This window comes from Falco cherrug, chromosome 10 (genome assembly GCF_023634085.1).
Source record: "Falco cherrug isolate bFalChe1 chromosome 10, bFalChe1.pri, whole genome shotgun sequence".
Lineage (NCBI taxonomy): Eukaryota > Metazoa > Chordata > Aves > Falconiformes > Falconidae > Falco > Falco cherrug.
This window is the reverse complement of record NC_073706.1, coordinates 32860628-32886283: the sequence shown is the minus strand read 5'-3', so window position 1 is coordinate 32886283 and position 25656 is coordinate 32860628. Positions and strand designations below refer to the sequence as shown.

General features: G+C 46.6%; 1 long non-coding RNA gene across 3 annotated transcripts in view; it reads left to right on the top strand.

Annotated features, from left to right (window-relative positions):
• The window catches only part of LOC129736982 (uncharacterized), a 69020-nt gene that overhangs the window by 26890 nt on the left and 16474 nt on the right, over positions 1-25656 (top strand). The window lies entirely within an intron of this gene.

The window sequence follows — 25656 nt, the reverse complement described above, 5'->3', positions numbered from 1 at the left end:
TTACTCATTAACTTCTAATCTTTGATTACCCTTTTACTCTGTCGGTAAATAATATTTAGAAGATTCTGACTGCAGGACCTGCAAACCCAAACCTGACTTTCATTTGCTTTTCAAATTTCTGCAAATCAAACAAAAGGAGAACAAATCTAGGGAAGTCTCCGCTCATCCCAGCATCGTGCCCTTTGGTGTAGCACAGCCCCCACAACCCAATATATTTCTGGGGTTTGCCTCTCTTGACATTTTTCTTTGGCAGAGGAGAAGAGAATTTGGCTTGGTAGTTCCCAGTAGAATATTTTGGGGTAATGAAACTTTTATTTTGCACATTTACCTTTGCTTAAGTTGTTCAAGTAACTGTTGTATCACAGGTGGTACTGACACTAAAAAAAAGTAGCAAGGTCAAAAGATGCCAGTAGCAAAACTAGAAGAGCTTAGTACTTCAAAAAAAAAAAAAACCAAAAAAAAAACCCCTCACATTTTTTGTGCTAATGTGCAAAGTCCTAAGCAGACTTAAAAAAAAAAAATAACCTCAGGCCCAACAAACTATGTTGTTGGCTTTTCCATTGTTGGTCTTTGCGCCTTGAGCACAGACTCCAAAAATAGCCACCCCATCCCATGGTAGGAGCTGTTAACGCCCAACTACAGGTGATTCCTTTTATTCTCCTCCCCAAATGTCTCACAGGTCAGGTTCACCTGAACCTTCTCCACGTGGAAACCAGTTGGAGGCAACCCCCTGACTGGGTCTTTCATCTCTCAATCAGTTCCAAGTCTGGTACTGTACCTGTAAAGGGGAATGGAGGGATCAGGGAGCAGGAACATGGCTGAGGGCTCTTTGCAAGGAGGTGAGACAGAGCTGCCCACGAGCTGTGGTGGCCAGTGTGGGAGCGCTGCAGCCGAGCAGCCCCCGCCTGCAGGTGTGGGCACTCGGGCAGGATTGCTGCAGCTGGGCTGGGGGCGCTGGGGGAAGGGAGAAGTACAGCAGCCTGCTGGGGAGAGCAGTAAGGGAAGATGGAGGCTTCTGGAAGGTGCGCTAGCTGAAGTGAGCTCTGCTGATCTGAAGGTTTTCATGGAGCAGTAATGAGCCTCTAAAAGGTACTTTAATCTTAAAGCGATAATCAAGGAGTAGAAGGTCATTTCTGAAGGATGAAGTGGAGCGTGGCTGGGGTGGGGGTTATTTTTGGGGTTGTGGGTTTGGGGTTTTTTTGAATGTAAGGAAACATGGTAACAGATTCTGGTGCCTTTTATTGTGCCTGTCATGTATGTAACTGACCACTGAAACTTGATTTATAGTTCTGGAATTGTAGCTGGTGAAAGGAGAGTTAAAAGTAATTTCCAGAATCCAATCTGGAACAGATTAGTGTCCTACAGAAGAGCAGTCAGATACGCTCTGGTGTGCTGAGACTTCGGTTCTTCTCCTGGGTCTTGCATTATGAGTCTGCTTAAAGTAGTTTGCAGCTTTCAAGTTCTGACCGTGTTAGCATTTCCTTCTGCCGGAGTGGCATGTGGCTGGAAGTTGATCATCCGTTAGTTGTGTGAACATGAACTGCTTGTCTTGAAACCTGGGTAGAATGGGTGAAGTCGCGTGCCCCAGGCTGTCCTGACTGCCGTGTACAGAACGGAGCAGCCGGCTACTTCTGGCTGCGTCTTCTGAGCTGAATTTTGAGTCTGTTTATTGACCGGGGGGTTGGAGGTCTGCCTTCATTGAAAGAGAATAGGACTTCTGAGTTGGTCAAGGCAGCAAAAACTAGTGAAAGCTTCCTTGTGATGTGTTGTCACTTGTATACTCACTGTAGAGGTAAGTAACTCACTAACTTGAGGTCATGCATGTGAAGGTGACCTCTTCACTAGGTTTGCAAAAGCAGCAGCATAAAGCTCACTTAATTACTAAACAGACTTCTAGGAGTAAAGTCATCATACCTTTCTCCTAGAAACAGGTAGTATCCTAAATGGCTTCACTTAAGCAACTCCACGAGTATGAGAAATGCTGAGGAGAACTTGTTTTCTTGCTTTTCTTCCCCTTTCCTTAGAATGCTGTGAAGGATGTGCACTCCAGTTACTTCATGGAAGGTGTGTTAATTCAGCATAGGCTTTTCTATGAGAACAAGTTTACAGAGTTGTGTTGCCAAATTGGTATCAGAGGAAGGTATAACACATAAGGAAAAAATAAAGCTGAACACCTCTTAAAGTTGCAAAGCTGTTCACACTATGAAGGAAATGAGGGGCGCTTGCTTCATTGGGAGCTGAAGATGTGAAATAAATACCTTGCATGGAAAGGATCCAGCCGAGTACTGGACATGGGGCTTGGCTCCTGGGGAGGCAGACAGTGCTGCAAAGCTTGTTTTCTATAGGGGGGCACAGTACAGAGTGAATAGACTTGACATGAAAACTTCAGTCACGTGCCTCTGAAGGACATCTCTTCAACTTGTACCCATTATAACTAAAGTGGATTAAAAGGGGAGGAGTTGAAGGACTTCCTTCGCGTAGTTAAATATTTGGAAACAGTCAAGCGAATCGGATTTGCCCTACAAAAAGGATGGTGTAGTAAGTCAGACTCGCAGGCTAGCATGAGCATCTGCCTCTGAATGTGCACATATGCCATTATCAAATTGCAGAACAGCGTTTATAACGATGGCGCAAGATTTTCGGTTAGTAAGGCTGAAGGAGGAGGGCAGCTCCTTGCCTTCACAGACTACTTGCTTTGTAAAAATAGAGGGCTTGGTTTGCACTGCCACAACCCTGTGGTGATCGGCAGCGCTTCAGCCTGATCTATGAACTTAAAACACATTTGATCTGTATGATGGTGCTTACTGCCAGGTCCTGCCACTCCACCTGAATAACTATAACATGCTCATAAATCAGAAGAGAGCATTCCTCTGTGACACCATCCCAAATGCCCTACTGAGCCAAAGCCTGTGTTAGCCATCAATGCCTCTTACATAAACATGTCATACTTGAAAGTAGGGTCTTAGAAAAAGCACAAACAATATACTGCATAGAGGGGCCACACAAAGTCAAGAGCTTCTAAGTGGGGGGGGAGAGGAGGAGGAAAATGTCTTGATGCTAAGTGTATCCATACCAGGTACATGTGAAAAGAAAATGTCTAAGCCTAGGTTGTGTTCCTTTCCAAGTGAAATGTGGAAATGGTTGTCTTATTCCTTATATGACTTTGAAGTTAGGAGTCACAAGCAAAACAGTGGTGCAGGAAACTTTGACTCCCACGGCATTTGCTTCAGCCTGGTCAGTGACTCTACCCCTGTGCCTTGTGCATCGCTGTTCCTTGCTTAAAAAGACCTGCATGCTGGGTCTTTGTGCAAGATGAGTTGTTCTGATCTTAAAATGGTGTAGTTAAGAAGCATGAAGTATTTCTTTAAAAGGACCACTTGAAACCCTCTGTCATGTGCCGTGAGGTTGTGTATCGGATCTTGCAGTAGTCTGTGTATCTGATGAGGTAGGGGGGGAAAAAAAAAGCAGCTGGTTTGCATTTGGTCCGCTGCAGAAAGCAGTGGCTCAGTTGTGTGTGTTCATTCAAAGCTACTCAGTAAGTTTTGCTTAAAGTCACCTCGTCCTCTGGTGCCAGCACTGTGGCTGGTTGTTCCCATCTGCCTGATCTTAATCCTTGCACAAGCTGATGCCAGTTGTAGGCATGGTGAGAGATACGTTAAGGAGCATCTTGGGCGCACCTTTGTTAGAGCGCGCAGCTGACTGACTGGTAAGACACGTGTTTGTGTTGGTGCAGCCTTTGATCTGAATGGGTAAGGAAAGTGCTCCCAACAGGAGCGGCTGGAACACACACAGCCAAAAGTGACACCGGGCTGTAAACAGTGGCTCCAGCCGCCCTTGTCAGATGGGTCACAAATCACGGGGGCTGACAGGTGCCTGTGCTGGTGTCCTGCACGCAGGGTGTGCCGTGGTGCGGAGCAGCAGGTAGGTAACCTGCCTGGTGGGTGGCCAGCTTGCGACTTCAGTACAAATAACTCGAATTCTCTGCCTAGAAGCAGGCTGTTGCACAAGTTGGTGCAGAAATAAAGTGTTTGCTTTTCTTTAAAGTGGGCTGACTGCCGCTTGTGCTCTGATTTCAGGGTGGGTTGGCAGCACCATGTAGCTGCACTGCAAAGGAGGGATTTATTCTGCATCTTAAAGCAGAGCTGCTCAGACAGGTCCAGCAGCCTTGGTCAGGCTAGTGTTTCTCTGTAAGCCATAAACTGCTATCTTGCAGTTTCCACCAGCATTCCCTCCAACGGGAAGTGTCTTTAAGCTTTTGCTGCTAACAAACTGGCATTAGTAGCTTGTAATTAGTAAAAAAATGTTACTAAACCCAGTTCTGCACTCTTAACAGTCATGATAACCTTGTAAGTCGTGTGAAGGCGAGTGCTTTTTGTGGAACACAAACCACCTTGCAGTTTCCCAGTTGCTCGTACTGGGATCTGCCTTCAGCACCCGGGTTTCTCCCACAAGGAGGGATGGCCAGCATGCAAGATGGAGGCAGTAAGTAGGCTTCGTCCCAGAGGGGCTTCAGGGTGCTTGGGCAGGGGCTTCTCTTGGAGATAACTGATCTCTCGCTGGCAGTAATTTCTCTTTTCTAAATGTCGCTGGAGGAACTGATGAGTATTACCCTGCCATGGGAGCCTGCACCATCGTTCGTATTCGCGATTGTGATGACCTTTGAAAAATGCAGGCGGGAGAGATGACACAGTCTCTTGCCACTGCCTGCTTAGAACTGGGTTTTATCGCCTTACCCTCTGCCTGTATACATTAATTCCTGTGCTGCTCTTATCCCTTCACCACCTCCTTCTGTATATAATTTCAGGTCTTTAGGGCCTGATCCGAATGAGCCAACCTGGCGTAGCTGCTGTTTTCATCCGAACACCTTGTTCACGGTAACTGGAAGCAACTCTCGCCTCGCGTCGGCCATGTAGTGCCTTGTGGCAGGTCTGTGCTTCTGCCTCCCGGCCGGCAGTGACACAGGCACACCTTGGGTCAGAGGGAACAGGCTGCTTCTGTGTGACTTTTTTTAGAACAAGGAGGCAAAGGCTGAAACAGCAGCAGCTCTGAACATGCGCTGCCCTTGGGAGAGGCTGCTCGCCGCTGCGCAGCTGTCGCAGTGGAGTGCCACATGTGCTGGGGCAGCGCTTGGCAGGCGGCGGCCCTGCCTGAAGTCAGCTTCTGTTTAGGTGGTGGGGTGGGTTTGGGGTTTGGTTTTTTTTTCCAAGGGAGTCACTTGATAGGGTGTAATCCTGTAAGATGCTCAGCAGAGAAGCTGATACAGTAAAGTATTTCTGCAGATGCTTAATTTTCAGTGAATAAGTGGCCCTTTTATGTGGGTGGGAGCACTCATGCTTAAAGTTAAGCACGTGCTTAAGTGCTTTCTTGGATCAAGGCCAAAATGCTAATGTGCTGGAGGTTCCCCTGCTTTCTCAAGTAACAGGCAGTGTTTGGGACCTTCGTGTGGATCCCTGGGCCTGCAGGATTACTGAAATACACCCATGGCTGACAAGCATTAGACACTTAGGTTCTTAAACTTTCCATTTTCAGTGAAAACTTAATGAGTTTTTGCTATATTATGACTTACACTTTGTGTATGAGAAGAGTTCTTGACTAGGCCCACGGCAGACTTGAAGAAAAGCCTTTTTGCTGACTTCAAATTAGTTTTATTTAATAGGAAATTTTATTTTTCTGTTTGAGAAGAAAAAAAGCTTCCTGTAGCAACTTCTGCTCTGACCCCACTACCTTATCCTTCAGCTCCTCCAGCTACACTTCTGGAAGAAAATAAGCCTTTGACAGGCATTGAAGATGTTAAATGCAAACTCCTGGGCGTCTCTTGTGTGATGTTGCACTCACGGATAAGAGTCTGCTTTGATGACAGTGCTGGTAATGGCCCAAAGGACACGTGTTTGGGATGTGACCTTGGGGTGCACCTGTCTCGGGCAGGGGGCACTAGGTGTGCCCTGTGGCAGCCTCCTCGGTGGCTGTGCTAATCACCAAGAGTGACACTTGCCATGCCCAGCAGACTGAGGAACGAGGCCGGGTGTTGTGAGTCAAAATACACAGCTGCTTCTCAAATTATAATGCAAAGGGTCAGAGGTCAGTGCAGTAAAAGCAGATAAAATTATGCTTTCTACCACTGCCATGCCACATTGAAATAGTAAATCGTCTGTTTTATAGTGGGTCTGTCAAGCTGTTTGTCTCTACTATAGCAAACATAATTTTTTCAGATCAGTTGCTTTAAAAATAAAGGGTTTGTTTTCTAAATACGTTAAGAGTTTTCTTTCTATCCACTGTTGTTCTTTGCTGGAAAACAGAACTTTTTGAAGTGTTTTCTCGGTGTCTAAGCTTTGAGGCTTGGCAGCAGGGTGAGGGTGTGGGGCCAGCAGTGCTGCAGGGTTTGTCCCCTCCAGGTATGGTCTGTGTGGGCACGGAGCCTGCAGGCTCTCCCTCGGGTACATGGGACTTACAGTGAAGCTGCAGGCAGGTGGCTGTACATGTGATTGTAGAATCATTTAGGTTGGAAAAGACCTTTGAGATCATCAAGTCCAACCGTTAACCCAGGGCTGCCAAGTCCATCCCTAAACCATGTCCCTCAGCCCCACATCTACATGTTTTCTAAACGCCTCCATGGATGGCGATTCCTCCCCCTCCCTGGGCAGCCTGTTCCAGGGCTTGATCACCCTTTCAGTGCACAAGTTTTTTCCAATATCCAATCTAAACCTCCCCTGGTGTAAGTTGAGGCTGTTTCCTCATGTCCTGTCACTTAGTATTTGGGAGGAGAAACCAACCCCCACCTGCCTGCAGCCCTGCCAGGTAGCTGTAGAGAGCAACAGGGTACCCCCAAGCCTCCTCCTCTCCAGACTCAACACCCCCAGTTCCCTCAGCCGCTCCTCACAGGACTTGTGCTCCTGCCCCTTCCCCAGCTCCATTGCCCGTCTCTGGACACGCTGCAGCACCTCTACGTCCCTCCTGGAGTGAGGGGCCCAAACCCGAACCCAGGATTCGAGGTGCGGCCTCATCAGTGTGGAGTACAGGGGAACGGTCACTGCCCTGGTCCTGCTGGCCACGCTGTTTCTGCCTTGTGGCCTGCCTTGGCCACCTGGGCACACTGCTGGCTCATGTTCAGCCGGCCACCAGCCAGCACCCCCAGGTCCTTTCCCACCAGGCAGCTTCCCAGCCACTCTGCCCCAAGCCTGTAGCGCTGTGTGGGGTTGCTGTGACCCAAGAGCAGGACCCAGCACTTCTCCTGGTTGAACCCCATACTATTGGCCTTGGCCCATCGGCCCAGCCTACCCAGACCCCTCCGCAGAGCCTGCCTGCCCTCTGGTGGGTCAACCCTCCCCCACTAGATGATGAGCCATCCAGGTTAATAACCTGGGCGATGATAGTGTCAGCCGTTTTGTGCATAGCTGCTGCTGTTTGTATTTAGCAATCAGGGCAGGTCTTTATCCTGTGTGCCGCATCTGTTCGCTTTTCTTGAAGTTGAATGTTTCTCGTCACACCTTCTGTTAATCTTTTGCCATCAGTAATAGTTTTCAAAGGAGCTGTGTAAGTGTTGCTGCCCTCTCTTCCAAACTCTGGACTGCAAGTCTCGGATGCTTTCCTCCAGAGTGGATGGTCCCAAGGACACTGAGCGACGTTCCTTGTTGATTTGAGGCGGTGCTCTGTGTCAGGGATCAGCATACTTCTGAACCCCTTGGCCTTAAGGGTTTGTCCAGGTGGACCTATTGAAGGATGTGAATTCTGGTCAGACTGCAGGTCCTACTTGGCCCTCAGAGGAGTTTTTTTGGGGGGTGAGACTTCTCGAGCTGTCATCCCCCACCACCGTAAGGCAGATGGGAATAGCTGGAGGTTGTGCAAAGTGCCCAGGGGAGCACTGATGCTTCCCCCAGGCAGTGGTACCCACCATAAAGCTGGTCATGAGCACGTCGGTGCGATGGTAAGGATGGCTGTTTCTTCCTGGCTGATCTCTGGGGTGGTGTGGGTACAGCCAGGAACACCGTTTGACATCAGCTTGGTAAACACATCTAGAACTGCTCATTCAGTTGCTCTGTACTTATTGGGAGGCTGAAAGGAAGAGCCTCTCTGGTGTCCTTTCCACTCTGGAATTTGTACAAGGGATGGGGCTTACAAGAAATTTGCTGAACAGAGTGAGAACCAGGCTGGAAAAAACATGAGGATTCAAACACATAGAGTATGTGATGCTCTCTCCAGCTTTGACTTTTTTTAGTTCCTTTTTATTGTGAATTGCTTGTTAATTTTTTGTTAAATTCTTTGACGATAACTGTGACCAAGAGAGGAATGCATTTGACAAGTGCAATAAAGCAACTGTTCCATGTTTATGGCAAGTGCTATACTTTTATGCTATTAATTCAAATTGCCTGGATTCTTATAAAACTGGAACAGGGTAGGATTACCTACCTTGCTGGAACACAGTTGAAATGGATCATACTACAAAGTAGTCCACGTCTTCATATCAAATTTTAGAGGAAATAATTGTGGAGTCATAGGGTAGGTATATGTCTCTAGAGCACAACTGGTTTAGATGAATTTTTGTATCCAGCAACGGCTGGAAGCCTCTACAGAGAAATAATAGAAAAATGCCATTAGTAAAATAGTCTAGTTCGGTGTGAAAAGAGTAACTGTCACACTGCGTGTGAGGGAACGGCACTTGCTAGGATACAGGTAACTTCAAAAATGCATTTGGCTGCAGTGCTGTAAATAAGCAGAGAAGGCACTGCTAGGTGAGCGCAGTAGTGCGTCCTCTTGGAAAAGTCTTGACTTCAGCTGTAGTATTTCTGTAATACTGTATGGTGAAGCTTCCTTTGAACAGAATTCTGCTGAAAACCTGAGGTGGGTAAATAATAGGGGTTTTTTTTCTTCAGTTTGATGGCTGGGCGGGCAAGGAAAAAATATTTGGGGTCAGGCAAACTTCTTACAGCATGAAGAAAGCATTAATGTGTTCCAAGAACAAGACACTGTTTCAATTTCAAGGATTTTTAAAGTTATTTTCTAAATAAAAGCAAGACATGTGGGTTTTTTGCAGGGTAGAATTCAGGAGTCATGTACAGCTGCGAGATGCCTGTGGGAGGGAGCGTGGGGGTCTCGGCCCCTTTACGTGTGGCCGGTAGGGTGAGCATGTGTGATACAGAGCTGCTTGCAGGCGTTGTGCTGTGAGCCTGGCAGAGCGCAAAAAGGGTCGAATTCAAGTTTCTGTATCCAGAAATGCTTCTAAGCACTGAATGAAGGGTATGAAGTAGAAAAGCTAACAGGAATGAGCATAGTGAACGGTACCTGAATTGCCATGCAGATGTAACTTCAAAATACAGTGTTTTCTGTAACACTGAGGGGCAGGAACGAGGATGGGGCAGGATGGGCACCCTGAAATACGGTGAGAAGGCTCTCCTAGTTAAACCTTGCCCAGCGTTACTGGAGTTTAGTACTAGTCAGTTCACATAAGTAAGTAACCAACTGGTGAATGGAAACACACTTAAGCATGCTTACATTTTCTTCAAAGCCTGGTCCTAAAGTTTTTTGGTACTGAAACAAAAGATCAGCTGCTCTGCTGTCGGTGTCTCCTGCCAGGGAAGGGCTGTGCTATGCTGTACTTGATCTGGGTGTCCGTGGGCGCTCTTGGTCACTTCTGATCAACGACTGCAACCCAATAGCCAGGGTTAAATCTTCAGCGTTTTGTTGAAGTGACTCTACTGAGAAGCATAGGGCTAGTCACCATGACAAGAATAGCTTGTAAGCATAAACTTTATTAGGATCTGAGTAGCACTTGGGTTTTGGAGGTGGCTGCTTGTGTGATGAAATGGCTAATCCCTCTTTTTGTCAGCTCCTCATCTTTCAGGGAAGCTTCTCTGCTTTGCTGTCTTAGTTCCCTTGTGGTGGCTGTGGGGCGCAACCTAGGTAGCTGCAGTGTCTAATGTGTTAGTCTCAGCTTTAAGTACCTACTAAGGAGTTACTATGCAAATGTATGGCTGGCTTCTTGGACTGTAGTGTTTGAGACTGAAGTGTCACTTAACAGTGAGGTCCACTGACCTCAGTGTCCACCTTGGGCAGATTATTTTTTTTATTGTCAGACTTCTGTTCTGGAAATGCAGATATGCTCCTTGCTGTCGCTCCCACCAGTGACAGATACAAGGCAACCAAAAGGGACTTATTCAGCAAAAATTAATTTCAGAAGAGCTAATCGCTGAACAAGCAAATAGAGCTGGGAAGACAGTGTTAACATATCCTCATGTAGTTTGAGGCAACTTTCTCGTATTAACAAGTGCCAAATACTTTCACTTAGCATACTGTTCTTAAACTTCTGCATTTTATACGACTATCCTAATTGCTTCGGTGCCATGGCATTTGCTGAGGCCTTTAAGGTGACTTTTAACACTAGTGGCAGAGAGAACAATCCGTGGATGCCTTGAGGTCTGTGGCATGTGTCAGCATCGACCAGAGTGTGTCGTTGCCTGCCTGTCATGTTGATTTTCTCCTTGTGCGTGAGAAGCAGGCTTGTACTTGATGGTTTTACCTTACACCTATGTCATTTCTTCTGAAAGCAGTGTTCCTAGTAGCTATTTTATTCATCTAAGCAGTTACTAAAGAATCTTGTCTTCAAAGATTTGGGAAGGTAGAACTAGAAGAGTGAAGCTGTATGCGACTTGGGCTGGCTTCCTCCCGTGTATGCCTTTCTTACGGTCCACTGTTAGATGCACTGTGGAGCCTGGGATGAGTAGGTCATAACATGCTATATGTTATTCTATAGCTAATGCCAACTGTAATTTCAAGTCCTCCACACTAATCTCTTCCCCTCGTGCATTATTTCCTTGTGCAGCATTAGCAGACCACATGCTGCTCCACTGTTGCTTCATGGATTTAGAAAATAAGCTACAGGCCCACAATGATGTAAAACATTAAATATCGTTTTAAGTATTGGAGGCGCCATCCTGCCTACACGGTACTTAGGGTGGGCAGCACGCCAGCACGTTTGCTGGCATTTGGCTGAGAACTGGAGCATGCCCGCTCACAGCGAACAAAGCAAAGCCCAGGACAATAAGGCAAGAATGATGACAGACAGAAAAGGGCTGGCTTATGGCTTGTGCTATTTGACCATAATACCAGCTGTGGAGACTATACTGTCTGGAGGGCTAAGAGTTTCTTTCTACACTCCTGCCTTACTGCCTGCACCTGCCCATCTGAGGGCAGGCAAGAATGAAAGGGCACTTTATGGATCTTTGAGGAGCTTGTCAGTTGGTTACTGCTCAGTGGGTTTGCACTAGCTGCTTAATACGTGCTCTTTCGCTCTCTGTGTTGCCAAATAACACTGGGCTGAACGTGTTTCTCCATGATTTTCTTCCCTCTTTCTCTTTGCGACAGCAAAAAGCCTGTGTGTACACACCTGGGGAGAGCTGGGGAAGCCTGTGTGCACATGTGTGACTGACATGGCGGGAGACGCTGGTGGGTAGGAGCCATCACCATAAGCACGAGGATAACAATTTCACCCCATCGCGGGGAACGCTGTGTCAGAGCTCCTCTGTGTGTGTATGTGCAGAGAGCATAGGTGGGGTGGGATCTGCTGCACAGTTTTGGGAACAGCCTGTGGAAAGCTGTATGCAGATACCTCTGAGCTGTGCCTTTTCCGTCTGCTCCAGAGGAGTTAATTGCCTCTACAGCCCTTCCTGTGGAGCAGCTCATCTTCACTCTGTGCTAGTTACTCTGGATGGCCTGCAGGAAGCCCTGATGGGCTGCTCTTCAGACCCAGGCTTTCAGCATCAAATCCATGCCTAGGTCACCTTTTGGACCTGACCAGCTAGGCTTAATTTCCTTGTGTTGGCTTGGACCAAGGAGGTGTGGGAAACATAGGGGGAGTCATCCTGTTTCCACATGGAAAAGCTGCAGTTGCATAATGTCAGCCTGCAGAACTGCAGAATCTCTGATGGTGGCAAGTGTGGGGTGTGCCACTGGTCACCACCCAAGCACAGCCTGCCTGCACGTTGGGCATAAACTGTGCTTGGGTTTTATGCTGCATCCACTGCCTAAGGACTGGTGACCTTGTCCTTACCTGGCGTGTTTCATTGGTTGGGAAACTAGCAGTCACCTTTAACTTCCTCACCACTAAATCAGCTCCTGTCTTTGCTTCCACATTGCTTGGGAGGCTGAGCACTTATGCTCTGTGAGGTGGTCCTGTGCTTCCAAATTCGTTGCACAGTGAGTGAGGTCTTAGAAGGCAAAGCTTCATCTACAGTTGGAAGTATCTACCCATGAACTACTTAATATAGTCAATATACTGCTCTCCGTGCAGAAGAGACAGGAGAAAAGGTTTGCCTGTGAACCTTATCAGTACTAATAAATGTGATATTAATGCGGCCAAAGGTATGGTCTACTTATATACCAACTCTTCTAATGTGTGTGAATGTGCTCATTTTTTGAGAAGTTACAAAGCCATGAGCTGTATGAACTTGGCTACCACATACTTTGTAATGATTTACTTCTCCTTCTGTCTGTAGATCCTTCTAACACCAAATGGCACAAGAGCTTCAAAGACATACCACAACTTAAACCTCTCCTTCATGCTTTCACTTCCTTCAGCACCTTGCTGTGGCAAAGCCAGCTTGCCACTGGCTCTAGATTCAGGTTTTTAAATAAGCAGATTCTAACAGTTCACGTTACCTGGCCCAGCTTGGCTAGAAGTAGGCACCTTGTCTCATTAGAAAAGCAGGCGTCTCTCTGCCACTGGACTCAGACCCCACGTTAGCCTCACAGTATTTCTCACTGCTCCCACCCCCCAAGTTACAGCTTATTTGGCCAAATCCATTAGTTCTTATTTTCACAAACCGCTGTGTCTCAGAGGGCTTCTGAACTGATTGTGTGACTGTAATATAGGTAAGGTGCCTGACCTAATTTTCATTAACTGGCACACATTACTTGCTGAAGTGGCTTCCCCTTCTAAGAGATGAAAGCGAGCCTCGCAGAGTACTGATGTGCATGCAGTCTTGGAGCATTTATGGGACACTGATGAGACTCCTGAATTTTTCTCCCCAGATGCTGAAGTCTGTCTGCCTAGCCTCTTTCTTTTGGAGAGTTGCTGTAACTAGTTAAGTTGGAAGGTAAATAAATAAACAGAAATGCAACTTAGCTACAAATCCCTAAATTCAGTACTTTTTTTTTTTTTTCCCTCCCCCCCCTTTTGTGTGTGTGTGTGTGTAACCTAGCTGACAGGATAAAATAGCGGATACATAATCACATCCACATCTGGCTGTCCCAGTGCATTGTTCCTTTCCTTGCTGGCCAGCAGCAGGCAACAGTCACCTGTTGCTTTCAGGTGCACAGTGGGTCTCTATCCTGAACCGCAGAGTTCAATGAGATTAGCTCTGAGTGTATACAGTAAGCTTGACAAAATGGAAAACAAAAGGAAGATCCTAGTAAAGTCTATATATGTTGCCTATAAATGGAGAGTCACTCACCTTCTCTTCTTTCACTGAGCTGTAAGTAATCAAAAGATCTGTGTTTGGTTATTTCTGAAGAAGGTGCTCCCCCATTTAACTGCCTAGTGTATTTTGTTTCAGCCTGAGCATACATGCTTCGCTTCTGGTGTATTGGAAAAACGTGATCATGTGTAAAGCTCAAATTTATGTAGGAAAGACTTGAAGATGCACAAAATGATGATATTTCAGGGTAGGAGAGTCTTGTGAAATGGACTTAGGAAATTTTCATTTCATCAATGTAATTTTAATGTGGTTATCTCTTCCCCCCCCCCCCCCCCGATCTCATTTGCATGATAATGAGATGTTCTGTTTCACCAACAAAACAGAGCATTAACTTAGAGTACTGGATTACTCATAGCACAAACATGGCTGTTATGAGCAAACTCTCTGTTCTGCCAAGGTCAGTTTGTGGGGGTTGAGATGAAACAGTTTCCTAAACTGTGAAAGTGATCTTGGGTACCCAGCCTGCTGGAATGCCTGGAGTTTTTATGGATTCCTTCTCCTTTAAGCCCACTAGCAGGGTATCTGCTAATGCAGGCTCTCTTTTCTTGCCTGCATTTCTCTAATGAGGCTGGCTTTGACTCTTAATTTTGTTTCCTGACTTCTTGTTTGCCTTCAGAAGGAGCATTTATGGCAGCCTTTTCTGTAGATAACTAAGGCAAAAGGGACTTCAGCTACTGGAAAAGATGGATGTGATGCTCCTGTTGGGTGTGATAACAGACCCACAACAGGAGTTGGAAGGTGTCAGGTTATAATCGCATCTGCTCTCCTGGCACCTCAGAAAGGTGTTCTCTGCTGCCAGCAGATCAATGCACGCCTGCTGCTGCCCTGGCTGGGCGCCGCGCGTGCTGCTGTACAGGTGCAGCCTGTGGTGTTTCGCAGCCCCAGGGGAGGTGCAGTGGCCAGGCGTGGCACGGCCCGGGGACCCTCGCTGCCTGTGGGCTGACGGGCTCACGTAACTACCTGAAGCCTAGCCGAGAGGCAGATTTAAACCCAGCTAGCTTTACGCGTCTTTAATCTGGCTCACTTCTTAGCTGTGAACCCTGGGAAGGGCTGGTGAAAGGTCTCATGTTGTTCAGGTGATGGAAAGAAAAGGTTGTAAAATAGGTGTCTGGCCTGGGGCTGAGGATCTGCAGCGGGCTTGCTCTTCTCTCCAGCTTCAGAGGAGGCGTGCGCTTGCTGGTCCTGTGACCAGGCAGGCCGCAGTGGTGCCCGAAGGTTACCAGAAAGAGCGCTCCTGGGGCTGCCTGCTGAAGCACCAAATACCTTGCCCCTGCATCGGGCTGACTTTGCACTCTCCGCTGCCTTTCATAGACTGCTGCTGGTCTGGCCCTGCTTACCCAGTGCTCCTGCAGGTGGCCACAGCCTCAGCCACAGCTTCGTTTCTGGTGGCTCGGAACGGAGCGTGCTGTGGGAAGGCTTTACGTTAGAAGCATGCTCCAAAATGGAGGTGTCAGAGTGGTTTAACTGCCTGAAGTGATGCGGTGACAAACCGTATCAGGCGTGTTCAAGCATTGGAACAGGCTGCCCGGGGAGGTGGCTGAATCACTGTCCCTGGAGGGGTTTAAAAAGCATGTAGATGCAGTGCTGAGGGACATGGTTTAGGGATGGACTTGGCAGCCCTGGGTTGACGGTTGGACTTGATGATCTTAAAGGTCTTTTCCAACCGAAATGACTCAATGATACCTGTTTATGAACATAATTTATGGAAGAGTGTAGAAGACTAATAGGATTAAGCTGATTAGCAGCTTTATCTTTCTAGGTGCTGCTTATGTACTGGTTTTCTCGATGTAATGTAACCCCTAAGGTCATTTAATGCCTCTCCTTGATGTTGGCCAGGAACTAGTCTGACTTAAATTCAGCACTTGCGTGTAACTATGGAGAGTTTGTATGGTTTAGGACAACACAAAACCAGTCTCTGCCTTTGCTGAAGCAGAGAGCTGTGCCGAGTGTACAAAGGTGGTCACACTGGTGGGGTGTGGGAGTTGACTAGAGTGAGCCTAGATGATGGAGGTAATGGTCCTTCAAGATCAGGACTCACCAGACCAGTCTTAAATTGATGGTAGTCTGAGAGGAACCCATTCTGTGCCCATGAGGATGAAGTTTGAAATAGATGCTCAGGGTGACGCGGAGCAATACTGCTTGATGAGTCAAACCCAGGTTATGTTCCCAAGTCTTCACTTACCTGCCTTCTGATTTTGGAAATTGTTCCCTCTCTGCTATACAGGATGTTCATTCAGGGCTTCAAATCTAAGTGACTTCTGACTGCTGGGATTACCAGGGTTTCACAGGGTAGCTGGCAGACTTGGACCCTGGGAAGCTCTGTCTTAGGGCAGGACCTGGAGATGAAAGTTCTGTGTAAGTACAGAAAACGGGACTAAATTTCAGTCAGACCTAGAAAGAAACAGCAGTAAGCAGAAAGATGTCTTCCCTCAGCTGAAGGAGTTCCTCTTTCCAGACCTGTGAGAGGACCTTGCCTGAACTCCCTGAACTTGCTTTAAAGGACAGCTGAGATCTCAAGTCGATCTTGGCTCTTGTGTGTTTACTGTGAACAGAAACGCAATGCACTGCAGCCTCACCCTAATTTTATCTGAATCAGCTGCCACTACTCTGGGGCAGAAGCAAGAAAAAACAAAATTAATATCTGAATAAACAGCCCATTAATTTGATGACAACTGTTGTTCTCCATGTCAGGGTCCAGAAAGCAGCCTGGGCAGTGAGCTAATGAGAACACCAGAGCTGTGCAGGCTTCGGGGAGGTGGGGGGTAGAGAAGAAAACAGAACAAACACTCTTTTTGTAGCTTGAAGCTAAGGGGGGATTCAGCCAAAGGTTAATTGCTTTCTACCCTAAAAAGCTGTGAAGTGTTGCTGTGTCGTGTCATACAGCTGCTTCGTCCTGGCCTCGGGGTGTCTGTTTCAGCAGTGGGTGGCATGAGCCAATATCCTTTTCTTAACTGTACGGGGGTGTTGCAAGGTCTCTTGAGTTAAGACTTCTAAAAATCTGGTAGAGCTTGGTTGGTGGTTTTTAGGATATTGCTGCAGCATGGAAGCAGTGGCAAAAATACCAAATGAGCAGCCCCTCTGTTTCCTTGCTTCTCCTTCACTGGCAAAAATGTGGAGAGGGGGCAAGTAGTAAATACTTGATGGATGAGTCCTGCATAGCTGGGAGGAGCTGGAGGCTGGAGGAAAGGGGCAGACTATCGCTCTGTTTGTGCAACAAGCATGTTTGCTGACTTCACTGCCAGTGGGCACCTGTTTTCGACTTCTGGGTGCTTGCTCAGAAATGGGGGTGCTGAGCTCACGTGTAAACCATATTCTTCCCCCTATCAGCCTCCTTCCATTGGAGGCTTGAGGTTCTGCAGTGGATAGCTAGTTGTAGTCACTCCCGAAGAAATGGTGAAAACATCAAAGCATTTGGAGCAAAATGACTGGGGGCAGTAACAGGCTGTGGGTGAGACCCGAGAGTAGCCCCAGCAATCCAGGCAGGACCCCCAGGCCTGCAGCTGCCGGGCGCACAGGAGAGGGGAGCGGAGCGCATCTGCCATGCAACTGCATCTCTTGGCAGTTGTCTCCTAACAACATGGAAAGGAGGTGTGCATGCAGGACCTTTGTATGGCCACCCTTGTGGTGAGAGGCAGAGTCCTTTTGTTTTCCCACTTGTGCTCAACTTGGTTGCAGTAACTTGCTGCTTGCTCTTTAGTAGGATTTTTTTTTTAGGGGATGCAAGTTCGTTGTTTTCTCTGGCTCATGTTTAGGCTATTGAGTAAAAGGTAAGTCTGGAAGAAACTTCCAGAATGAGAGGACTGTAAGGTCATTTACAGAAGTCCTGGCTACCTAGTGATGGTGAGACCAAGGCACTGAATTGCAGGTCTCTAATGAGAGCCTTTATGGTCCCATCATGGTCAGCTTGCTGTATAGCAGCCCAGGAGTGCTTACTGTGTCTGTATATTCTCATCTTTACTGGAACTCTACTTCTGGTGCATAAGTCTGGAATAATAAATCCCACAAGTTTCTAGGTACTTCAGTTTGAGACTTAAAATACTTGGGATAGACCTCCAGTTGTGCAGAGAAGACTGAACCTGCTATCTGTTGTGGTTCTTCCTATACCCTAGTGGCTGCTCTTGCTTGTCAAGTATGGTCAAGAGACCCAGATCTAGGAGAATCTAATAGTAAACTTAATGTCACCTTTGTCTCTTAGCCAGTGTCTCTCTTTTTGTGTCAACTTTTATGCTCAGATCTATTATTCCTAAGACTTTGGTTTGTTTTGGGTTGGTTTTTTTTTTTTTAGCAACTCTCATGTAGCTTTCACACTGTGCAGAACTTGAAGCAATGAAATAACTTTCTACTAGATGGGGGGTGTTGTGACAGCTTGGAAGTCTCCTGCTGGTTGGTGGGAAACCAAAATTCTCAAAATAACCCAGGAATCTGGAAAGGAGGAAAATTGCCCTGTTGTGCAGTCTCGTGGCCCTGACCAGGTTTCCTTGTCTGGAGATCATCGTGTTGGAAGAGAATTGGAATATTTCATTTGGAAGGGACCTACAACAATTATCTAGTCCAACTCCAGTTGGTACTTGTGTGATTAGATGAAAGTGAATGGAAATGCTTCTGGTCTCTGACCAGTCTGTACAGTGGGTAAATTCCTGATTCTACTGTTTGTAGGTGAGGCTGAATATTGCAAATAATCCTGTTAATACCACTCCTGTGATCAGCTTGTCACCGTTTTTCCTGCTTGATCATTCTGCCTGTTTCCTTGTGAACATTATTTCTTTTTACTTGTGCTTTCAAAGTCTGGAGTAGTTCATGACCCCACACCTTAAGTTTATAATATATAGGGTTTAAATTCATTACCTGTTTAAATTCATTACCTTAAAACCAGCTAGTGTTAAGACCACCTCTAATTGGATTCTGATGATTAAGTGGTGACTGGTCTAACACAGGATGGGAAAAGTTTACAAGTTTGGTCCATGCTGAAATCTGCCTGTTTTTAAAAATTACAAATTAAAAAAAAATTAATTTGTAAAACAGACGTTTCTAGCTCAGAACTGTATGCCTGAACTCCAATTAAGCTACAAAGCTGCCATGGATGGAGAGGATGCATTGTAACAGCCCTTGTGCAAAAAGGATTTTAACTTCCACAGCCCTTGCTGAGTGGGTGTGAGCACAGTGGAAACACTGTGGTGTTTGCTGTGGTAGCTGCAAAGAGTAGCAACAGAAATGCTCTTCCTTGGAATGACTGGGACACACTTGCTCTGCTGCAGCAGCACCTGATTCCTGGCACTGTGTGCAATGGTGGCTGTTTTTTCTTGTGTGTCTATGTAGAAAGTAAAAGTCTGTGAAATCTTAATGTTCTCTCCTGGCTTCTGCATGGTCAGGGTAGCATCACTGAAAGCTGTTTTGCATGAAGTTCAGTGCAGGCATCCTATTCACTTTTGTTTCTGGTAACATTGTGGACTGTCATGTCCAATTGTAAAACCACCTAGCCTATTTTTGTACTCCCAACTTGTGCTTGAGCAAACGTGCTCATTTAATGCTGGAGCTTGACTGCTTTCAGTGCCCAGCTCGGGTAAGGAGGAGGGTTTTACCTCTGTGATTCTTACATTGAATGACAGGATGGTCTGAGAAAGCCCTGGAGGTTTTATTAGTGTCTCTTCCCATCTCAGTCATGTGTGTATGGCTCACCCTGCACTGCTGTGTGCCCAGTTTGGTTCCACCCAACTGCAAAAAGACAGTGTAGGATCACAGCACGGTTCCAGATAATCAAACTTTTTCCAGACTTAACGCCCTCTCAGTAAGTAGAAGATGCAGGCAATGGGGGAACTAAGCATAGGTGTGCTTTAGGCGCTCATTTGCCCTCCGTGTAGATGCCTCCCCCTCTTTCTGACAACGAAAGGACAGGCCCCGGTTGGTCTGCATCTAGAGAACAGTCTCAAATTGCGTGGTGCTCAGGCAGCTGATTGGATTTGGAACACAAACAGCCCTTAGTGTTTGGTAGGCTGGGTAAACCGCCACTGAGAAACTGCTGCTTACCTGACAGCAGCATGCGTTGCAGCCAGTGGTGTGCCTGCCTCCTGACAACACAGAGCTGCTGTTCTTACTGCCTCGTGTATGTTACCCTGTTAAGCGCCCCAGAGAGCTGCCTTGGTGAGGGCTGGCCCTTTCTGGCTGGTGGGCGGAGGAAGGGCTGGGGGAGCTGGCGCTGGGCTCCGGTGGGAGTGCTCTTCAGCCCTCAGGGTGCTGTGGAGGAGCTGTCCTGGGGCCAAGCTCTCCCAAGCTTTCTGTCCACAGGCTGGCACTTGTACTGCTCCCTACCTCTGTCCTGAAGGGAAGATAACGTGAAGAGGGGTCTGCAGTTTTGCCGCACGTAAAATGATTAAAGCGTCTTTTCAGTATGGTTTTGATGTATTCTGCTTTTGAAGTCTTCTACTGCAAACAGGATGATGTACTCTCTGCTTTTGGAGCTGGATATTACATACACAATAGGAAACCTCATGGTTTTCTAGAAGAAACTTGTCAGAGTCAGCAGGATGGCCTAAATTTTCAGAGAAAACTACAGCCTACATACCAATGGTAGGGATTTGCACAGTATCGCTCCTATTCTGTGGCCTACTGCCTTCTGATCTAACTGAAGGAGCTGAAGCTGACTTGTTAGTTTGCGACGTGGTCAGTGAACTCAGTATGACCGGGGAGAAGGTTTGTAGTTACTTACATGGTCTATTAGCAACACTTTGTATGAGTAAGGCGGTCGAATACTATTATGAGCTATCTGCCTGCATCTGCAGTTGCTCAGCAGCCTGAAAGTGCACTTTGAAGTCAGCTCTACCAGAGCTGACTTCATAGTAAGCTCTTTTTTTATTTTTTTTTTTTTTTTCCCCTATAACTATTGCACAAACTTACCATCAGGTGCTCCACTGGATCTTGTCAGTGAAGCACACGGGAAGCCTGAAAGACTTTGCAGGGCCTGAGAGATCTCCAGGGTTGCTTTAGACTTCTGTGACTGTTTTGTGGGAAACAAGTCTTTCCTTGTTTTCTTTTTTTCCACTTGATAATAGTGTTAAACTCATTTTCTGCAAACTTGGTTTCAACTGGCTGGCTAATTTATACTGGAAGTAATTGGACACACCTAATGAAAAACATAGTGGAATTTTGCTATGAACTGCAATGTTCTCTTCAAGTCATTGGTCTCTTCCATTTCATAATTGCTGTAACAGCAGTTAGGTAACCCAATTTCTCCCCTTCCCTGCCAGTGACAAAAGCTTAAACCGAGTCTTTAGAAGTGTAACTCTTCTCTGAAGTTTCCTTAACAAAATGGCATTTGTTACTCTCTTAGTGTCTTGCTATGTAACATTAGGCTGCTGCTCAGCCTCCAGAGAGCTCTCCCTGGAATAGTTACCCGTGGCGAGGACTTTAGGCACTTCAGGGCTACTGCTCATCAGAGGAGTCCAAGGGGATCATGGTGATCCTGTCTGACGGCAGTTGTCTTGTATAAAGACCATGTTCATCTCCTCAAACCCACAATATATTATGTGCTTATCTCATCATTCCATAATGGGATCATACCCAGAGCTGCAGTGTTTCTGGGCAGTAGCAGTACTGTGCTATTCTGGTGGCAGCTCTTCCTAGCGTGCTGCTAGCATGGCAGGTGCCACGTGTGTGGTGTATTGAGTTGTGTCCATCCCATCCCTCCCAGGGTTCACTGAATACCTCTTTTCTTGTACTTTGTGAAGGGATCTTAACCATGTAGACTTCTTCAGCCTTGTGCAAGGTTGTGGTAACGCATAGAAGCCCATGCATGGGTAGCTTTTGAGCACAGAAGGCACAACAGAGCTGTTAGTGAGCATGTTGCTGCCATCTACCAGCTAGCATAGGGAGTTCCTGCCCTGTGTGGTAGGTGCTGTGAGCCTTGCCCTAGCTCAGCGGGGATGTGTCTCTCTGCCTGGGCCTGTTCTCTGCACTGGGATCCCTCTTGCGATCTGCTGCCAGAAGAAAGTGTTTGTCCTGGTTACCTCGCGAAGGCTTATGAGCCTAGAGCACCTGAGTAGTCGGCCCAGAGCTGTCTGCTAGGGCTGTCTCCAAAACAACCTTTGCACTACTTCCTTCTCCAAGGCCTTGATGCCTCTCAAATGTCCATCGGTTCTTCCAAGCAGACAGAAGAATGTGAAGCACTGAGGAATTGCAGCTAGGTCTAACATGGGCTTGCCAAGCAGCCAGGCCAAGTTACTTCAACATCTGCAAGTGTAACTGCAGCGCGTGTCTGGGGAAGAGCAAGAGCTGAGAAGCAATCCTGCAAATGCTCAGCATCTTGTGTTAGGCTGCAAACCCCTGCTCTTTCCGAAGCAAGGGCTCTAGGGCAGACCTACCGCTGAGGGGCTGCTAACAGCACCAACCCCTCAAAGACTTAGTGAGTGGCATTGCTTGTTAGCTCAGCAGTCTGTGCAGGGCTGACATCCTTGACCTTCTCCGACTGTCCTCTCTCTGCCAGTGTAGAGGTAATGCTTCCAAATAAAAACTTGATTTCTCCCTTCAGAGGTGTGAAATTGGGCCTTGATGGCCCTTCTCCATGTGGTTGGTATAGCCCTGAATGTTGCAGGCATTGCTGGCCTCCCAGGTCTTGAGACAGCTGAAGGGGCTTCTTGTCTCCATAATCGATCTCTTGAAGGAAACAGATGCCTCATCTCTTAATAGACAAACCAACTTCGCCTGTAGGTGCATGGGGAAAACAAAACAAAAAAAAAAAAGCAGGCTGATGTGGTTCTAAGGTTTTTAAATAGTCACTGTTTAGCGTAACTTCTGTGGGGCAGACTTTATGTTAAAGGTTCTGTCCCAGAAGGCTTTTTAAGCTATCAGGAGGGCTGGAAGGTATTTGGGCTGCTCTTAACAAGAGCTTCTGTGCCATGTTTGGTCCAGCAGGGCTCTTAGCCCGTGTATGTGAGAATAGCTGTAATGATATGAATTATTTCTTGTGGAAACTTTTGCTATTGTGCTTAGTGGGTTTACAGGAGCTTTTTTTGGGTCTGCTTTTAATGTATTTGTGTTGGTGGGGATTCTAAGTGGAATTACATGCCCAGGCTTTCAGATAACTGCTGTAAATACACAGATCCACTCTAGTGTCTTACTTCACAGTAGCAGCTGCTGCAGTGTTACAGAAACTTCATAGCTTTGACTGCATCTTATTAGTTCAGCACACTATTAATATCCCAGCAGCTTTTTGTATTAATTTCCACACTTAATATTGGGTCTCCTTCCTTCTTCCCTGCACCCACCCTTCACACTCAGTAATTAAACTAAATTCATTTTGGGGCTGTTTCACTTAAGATGCCCTTGCTGCCCACACCAAAGAGGGAGCTGGACTGGAAGCAAAACAATTGTGCTAACAGTCACCAGGTATATTTAGTGGCAGTGTCATCTAACATGCATTTATTGCCCAGAAGTAGCATCTTTCCACTTCCATGTGGAGCATTTGTAGTGCTGGCAAAATCTTTCCCAAGAAACAGCTGCAGATTGGCTCTTGTCTATTTGAGGAAGGATCTGTCCTTAAATACTTGGTTGTTCTGCTTCCTAAAAATGGCATCAAGCACTTGGCAGTATCAGGATGGACTTGAAACTTTACTGAGATATATTGGCTTATATATTGAAATATATCTTGGTGTTGCACCAAGACCTAGTGAATCCTTGTCTCCCTCAGAGAAATGACTGCACAGGTACCAGCAAGAAAATCAGTGGGCGTAGGTACGTCCTGGGCAAGTCGCTGCGTGGGACTCGTAATGCAAATGGCAGTCTTCCCCTGGAAGGTTTTCAAACCAGGTATCACATTATTATGGTTAAGCAGCTCTGAAAAGGCTGCAAGACTGAGTGAGGCACAGGTCCTAGGTTGGGCAACTCACGAGGGAGAATAAGTGTTTTACCCCTTTGGTAAGTGCTTGCCACTGCTCCCCAGAGGTCAGAAAGTCAAAAAACCATGACGTACAGGAGCGGGGTTTTACCCCAGAGCCCAGGGGGGTTTCTCACCCCTGAGCTCTTGCTGTGACACCTTGCACAACTGAGAGCAGTGAGTTAATTCATGTGGTATCACCTTGAAACACTGGCTTAGGGCTATCTGAGGGTCTAGGACACTGAAATACCTTCCTGCCCAAAATAGTTTGAATTAGTTGATCTGCATGGCATGCTGCCAGCCTTCAAGGAGAACTGGGGAGGCCTGGCTACTGATCAGCAGTCTGGGCTGGGCAATAGGAAGTTATTAATAGCTGCTCTTCTATGGAAAGAATGAGTTTGGCTTAGATGTGATGCAAAGCCACTAGCTGGTGCAGCAGGCGAATGCTGGAAGTCTTAATAAATGTTTATTAACACTCAAATGAGCAAGTTGTGCCCAATGGAGAGCTTTGAGCCCTGTGGCCTCCTGGTATTGGCTTTTGAATCTGAGTGGTGTGGTCAGGCTGTACAGGTGCAGGGCTGAAGAAGAGAGGCTGCCAGCTCTCCATCAGCCTCAGGGCGTGGTGGGTGTTTCTTCTGTTCCTTGTCAAGTTTAGGTTCCCTCAAGTTCCCTTATGCTCCTGCTCTCACCTCTAAGAGTCAGCTCTCTGTCTCTAAAGCAAATTGATTTAATGACAGAGAAGTAAGAAAGATGCTTTTCCACACGCTGAAATTTTAGGAAAGAAAGATTATCTGAAAAACCTAAACCTAAATGGGGCCAGTGTGGAACAAAGGGTGGAACAGACTTGGAGAAGTAGACAAATAAAAATTCCACTCTCGAGTGGAATGGCAATGAGAAACTCCTTACGGAAGATTTAGCTGGATCGAAGGTTGCAGTAATGCACACAAGTTTGATTGAACAGCTCTTCCAGGAGTCATGTATATCAGTGCAGTGTGAATGTTGTAGCGTCTATGAATTTACTTCGCTCACTGAAAGAATATTAAAACTTAACACCATTCAAGGTCTGGAAAAGCCATTTTTTCTCAGCTAAAATGGGAGTCAAGTTTTCAAATTGCTTTGGACCTGGCTTGCGTACAACTTCCCCTGGGGTATGATGAGGAAAATGCCATAAGGTCTCTGTCCAGATAAAAATACACCTCAAAGTGTGTGGTCATGGCAGCCTCTTGTCCAGCTTTGGGGACAGCTGAAATTGGATGATGTTTCTGGTGTGCGGTAGCTAAAGCACATCCTGGTCCTCTGGGATGAGACCAGCTTGCAATGGAAGAAGAGGAGGTACCATAGCGCTTCACAGCAGGTGCTTGGTGAGTGTCTTGGTCATGAGCTATACCAACAGGTCTCTTTTAAATGGCTTTTGGGCAAACGACAATTGGAGTTGCTTTAATGATGTTATTGCAGGTTTCTGGGCTTGTTCTTGGGCCTGATTGGCATTGGCGTTTGGTTTGGGGATTTTTTTTGTAACGTGAAAGCTAGGAAAATAAAATGGTATTGTCTTCCATCTGAGGCTTGTAGTGTCCTTTGTATATCCTTCAGTTCCCTTCAGGAACAGCTACCGCTTGCAGGGAACTAAGGCAAGGCTCTGGCTTAATACATGGGGGTCTCCAAGCTGAGCCGAGTTTCACTGGGATTCGTGTTCCCTTGTAACAACTGCTGCTGCTTACAAGAGCTCTTACCTCCCAGAATAACCGTGGATCAAATTTTTTGTCCTCCCTGTCATCCTAAAGTTCATGCTTGTAATTGTCCTGCTTAGAAAGAGGGTTGCCCACAGAGGAGGAGGGGCAATGAACAAGAGCTGGTGGAATATCCATTATTTCTTATGAAAAGTATTTCTTATGAAAGTAGTTTTTGTCCTGACTCTTGTAGAGAAACTATTTTATTGGTGCTCATTGCCGATCTATGTTCTTGTCTGTTTGATTTCCGCTCTGGAAAACAGGTGTAGAGATGCTATAAGTAGCAAGAAGTCTAATGCATGCAGAGAGTTCCTCACAGACTCTAAATTACAGTTTTCCTTCCTGTGCCGCAACCTCAGGTCCCTGACCTGCAACTGCAGCATATTTTCTGTGACTAACAGCTGTAATTCCCTAATTATCATGCTCTGTTCTCCTGCTGTGCTGTAGATCTTGTTACCAAGGAAGCAAACCAAGTTTCTCCATTCCTACCCTTGCTCTGTATACTTCCAACTGTTTTAAATCCACCATTTGATGCAGCCCATAAAGACAAATGACTATCTCTTGTTTCAAATATTCGGTCTCCAGAACATACTATGTG